The following is a 5000-nucleotide window of genomic DNA, read 5'->3' as shown; positions in this document are numbered from 1 at the left end:
TATCTACTGGAGTGGTGGTGGTAACATTTGTCCATCTTTGTATCTCCTAGTGCTACAATCTTGGACTTGAGAAAAGAAAGATAGTTCTCTAGTACAGAGGTATGATTAACTATCATTTTTCCCTTGCCTACTCTTTCCCCTGACCATCAAGCATACCCAAAGCATCTCCTAACTTGTCCAAAACAAGTCCAAACCTTGAAGCTTTTGACGTGTTTTGTTTCTGTCCCTCTATCTAAGTACAGTTTAAATATTTGTTCACATTTAATTTTGTTCATAAAATTTGCCTTCTAGATGTTGTTTCTGAAATTTCTCACCCTCCTAATAGACTTTTAAGAACAGTTTTAAGTTCACAGCAAAACTGAACAGAAATCATAAGAGTTCCAAGATATTCCCTGCCCACTATACATATAATCTTCCCAGCTACCAATATTATGCATTACAGCCCTGCATTATTTGTTAGAATCCATGAGCCTGAATTCAGGCACTATTACTTAATGTACCCACTTCAACTTAGGACTGTTCTTGGTGCTTTCCATCACGTGATTTGAAATGTATGAGACAATATCCACTGGTATCCACTGGTATGGTATCAGACAAATAGTTTTGCTATCCACAAGCCTCTCTGCACTCTGTCTGCCATCCCATCTGCCCCTTGACCCCTGGCATATATTAATTTTTTACTGCCTCTTTAGAATTTGACACTTTCTGAATGCCATGATTTTCAGATACATATACTATCACAGTAAGGTTCCCTAAAAGGAATTGAATAAATAGGGTATAAAGCTACAGAGTGGTAAAGAATTTATTTAAACTCAATGACTTGTACATTTGCAAAGATTAGACAACCCCAGAGGAGAAAAGTCAATACATTGGAAGACTCAGAAGAGCCAGGTTAAGTTCAGAGGCAAAAGAAAGATATAAACATGTCTCCAAAGGAAAAAGTTCTTAGTGAAGGAAGTGCTCCTTTTTCCTACTCATAACTTCAGCTTACCAGATAAGACCTACATCATAAAGGGCAAGCTCTTCTATTCATATACCAATTTATATATCATTCTTATCCAAAATATACATAAAATGCACCCATAACAGTCTGAGTTTCAAAAAAAAAAAACCAGTTTGAGTTTCTGGGAATCTGAAATCCCAGTCAAATATATATAATTATGACTACTCAAAATAAAAAGAATATAATACTTTGTCTCTTATATATAAAAACTGGGCACGCACATGCACGCACGCGCGCACACACACACACACACACACACACACACCTCTCATACGTATATATCACATACACAACTTATGATTTGATATGGAAGTATAAAGGAGCATGGGAAGATACAACCAGGTAATTGGGGGCGGAGAGGCAAATATGGTTCCAGCACATGTCTTAACATTATAAAGCCCAATACCTAAGTACTGTCAATATACACAAACGTTTTTAACCATCCCCAAGATTTAGCCCTTTCAGATTTGTTTTGTTTACTTATAAATATGAATTTGAAATTCTTCTCTGTCTTTTCACAGGCTTATTCTAAACAATATTCCATTGCTTTTATATGTGATGTTTAACCTTCACCTACTGAACATAGAATGTTTGCTTCCGTATTTTGGCCATGATGAATACAACTGCAAAAACCATCAGTAGTACCATTTTTATCTTTTATATAGGCTAATATTTTCAATTAAGTTGGTTAAATTCCAAAGTATGTGATTAGTATATTGTATGTTAAGAGTGTTTTTGGATTTGTTAGATGTTCTGTTTTTTGAAATAATAATATAGTTATATTTTTGCCTCCCTTTTCATCTCTTTAAACCCTCTCATATGCTCTTCTTCCTGATCCCCTTCAAATGCATGACTTCTTTATTCACGAATCTTTATTGGATACATATATGCATACACATACATGTATATGCATATATATTCTCAAATATAACTCTCAGTCTGCATAATATTACTTGTATACACATATTTAGGCTGATTGGCACTAGACAACTAATTTCTGTGCTTATCCCTGGAGAAGATAGCATCTTCTGTTCCTGCCATTCTTTAGTTACCTATACTTCCTTTTGTGGGGTTGAGACCTCATGGAGGTTTTCCTACTCAATGTGGCATGTCCATAGTTGGGCATAGTTTCTGATATTATTAGGAGACACAGTCTCACAGTAAACTTCCTGACCACAATCAATCAGAATTTTAAGTTGTGGAGCCCAGTCCCAATGGATACATTCGAAAAACACTCCTGTTCCTAAAGTTCAGGAAACACTGCAAAACAAAGGGAGACCAATTGTAAGAGCCAGAGGGTCAGAAAGTTTACTGCGATGCTGTTCTGTTGCTTTGAACCACCACATTTGTGATCACTTACTGCAGAAATCTTGGAAAAACATAGCACAATACTACTTGCTCATGTGCTCACGAGTGAGCCACGTGCGTGTATACACACACACACACACACACACACACACACACACACTGTATGTATAGATCAAATAATGGAAATATGTGCCTAGTATTTTGATCTCAATAGAAGAAATTGGCTCAGTATATAGTGAAGAGTTTCAGAAATAGCCTTCGGCTAGAAAATCACCATATACGACATTCACAATCATTTAAAATCCTATAAAGTTAAGGTCATTAAACATTTCTTACTTTTTTTTGAATGTTAGAGTAGTCTTAATTCTACTTCGTAAGCTAGATCCTGTAATTGCAGTAAAATAAAGAGCATTTATATAGATTTTTATTGTAGAAAGTTCTCACTATATTAGTCCCCCAATAACAATTTCAATAAGCAAATATAAAGTATTACATTCATTTGTGGATTTAAAAAACAAACAAACAAACAAACAAAAACTAAAAAACAGAGAACAGTACATAGATACAGGCTTTGAACCTAAACTCTGATGCTTACTATTTGATAAACTTGGTCATATCATTTAACCTTTCTTAACCTTGGTTGTATTGTCTATGAAGTGCATCTAGTATTAATATCTGTCAAGGTAAATATTGAAATAATAAATGTGTGTGTGTCATAACATGATAAGCATACGACAATGCTCATGACCTTACCATTATAGCATCATTTTTATTGTGATAATAAAATCACTTTAGTATTCTAAATACAAAATAAACCCAATAAGATCCAGATCACACAGTTCTAAACAATATTCCATTCCAGCTGCAGGTATTCTGACTGGAAAGTCTAATCTCTAAAATAGTGTCAAGGAGAAACATACCACCTGCTATGCATGAAAGGATATAGGCCAGCACACAAAAATGAACTACTCTGCTGGGAGCTTTTGCCTACTCTAAAACACATAGTTCATGCAAAGATGCCATTTTTGTCTGGCCTATCTAAAAATAATGAGAAAATCAGAATCTGTGCTGTTTAATTTCCCTTTTGCAAAAAGCATTTAGTACCATTGGCAATGGACTGAGGAAAGAGTGTGCAAATGAATTATAGCTATGGAAAACATATGAATGTGCTTCAATATACATTCTTAGCCATATGTACAGAATTATAGTCCAGGATGAGCAGTAGTATTTATTCACAAATATTGTAAAGATTAGCTACAGCACCAGTTAGAGGTTAGAAGGTCAAAACCAACATATTCAAAGTTGCATTGTCCTTTTTATATAGTTATTCATTGAATCCTCATAATAACTGAAAAACATTCATTTGATGAAGAAACCAAGGTTTGTAGATCTGTCTTAGTAAATTAAATCATGTAGCACTTGATGGCACAGTAAAAGCCAACTCAAGTCTGCCTTGACTCAAAGCTTATCTAACATAACCAGCCTGTTTGATATGTTAGTTACACTGGGCTATCAGTGATAAAGCAAAGACCAGAAAGTTGCTTCACAAAGCCATACACTCATTCCTGAGTTTCCGTCAACCCTGCTACTCCATTTAGCATTCAAGACTTCAGGCAGGTCAGCAGCGAATTTGAGCTTTGTTTCTAGATAGTGGTCACAGGAAGCCTTGATAGGATTTTTTTTTATTTTATTATTTTTTTTTTAGAATTTTGTGCCAATTTAAACAAACATTGGAAGTTCAGGAAATCATTCCATTCATCTATGAGGAAAGCTTGAAAACCCACAAAGCTAACTGAAAGTGCTTAAAGAGCAACTTATGGAAATACAGAAACCATTTCAGCTAGCCTAGAGGATATTTGTCTTCCATGATAGACAGAACAGTATCCATTTGGCTACAGTGCATATAAAGTAAAGCTAGGAAGATTTACTAAAGAGGATCCTCATTGTGTGTAAGAATTATGCAACTGTTTTTAATTATTCATTTTAAGAGTATCCAAATTAAATTGTTTGAAAAACACTACAAAATGAAAATGAGTGTCTCTACCGAAAATTAAAGACTAAAACAATCTTGACTTCTGTCAGGTAAGTTATAATTTCCTCTGGTCCTCTCAGTAGTCAGGATTTCATAAAATAATATCTAGAGTACAAAAAGTTTATTAGATACAAAGTTTATGACTTATGACTATCTTATAGAAAAGGAAGGAGGAAAACTAATTTTCAGACAGCAAATACAAGAAATTTTATTTCCAGGACACTTGAGATTCAAGACAGGACAGTTCTCCAACAGAAATATTAGAACACAAGACAGATACCTTGTTTCTATAGAGAAGGATGAAAGCTGGTGGAAACAATTTCATCTAAGAATAACTTGTGGGACCAATGAGTTTCCTGGGGTTACTTAGAGGAGTGCTGGCAATTCAAAGGCAGCTACCCCATTGAACAGCCTGCTCCACCAGAAAATCAAATAACCCCATTAAAATATGGGACTCAGAGCTAAACAAAGAATTCTCACCTGAGGAATACTGAATGGTTGAGAAGCACCTGAAAAAATATTCCGCATCCTTAATCATCAGGGAAATGCAAATCAAAACAACCCTGAGATTCCACCCCACACCAGTCAGAATGGTTAAGATCAAAAATTCAGGTAGCAGCAGATGCTGGTGAGGATGTGGAGAAAGAGGAAAACTCC

This window comes from Mus caroli, chromosome 2, assembly GCF_900094665.2.
Source record: "Mus caroli chromosome 2, CAROLI_EIJ_v1.1, whole genome shotgun sequence".
Taxonomy (NCBI): Eukaryota; Metazoa; Chordata; class Mammalia; order Rodentia; family Muridae; genus Mus; species Mus caroli.
Note: the sequence above shows the minus strand (reverse complement) of the source record.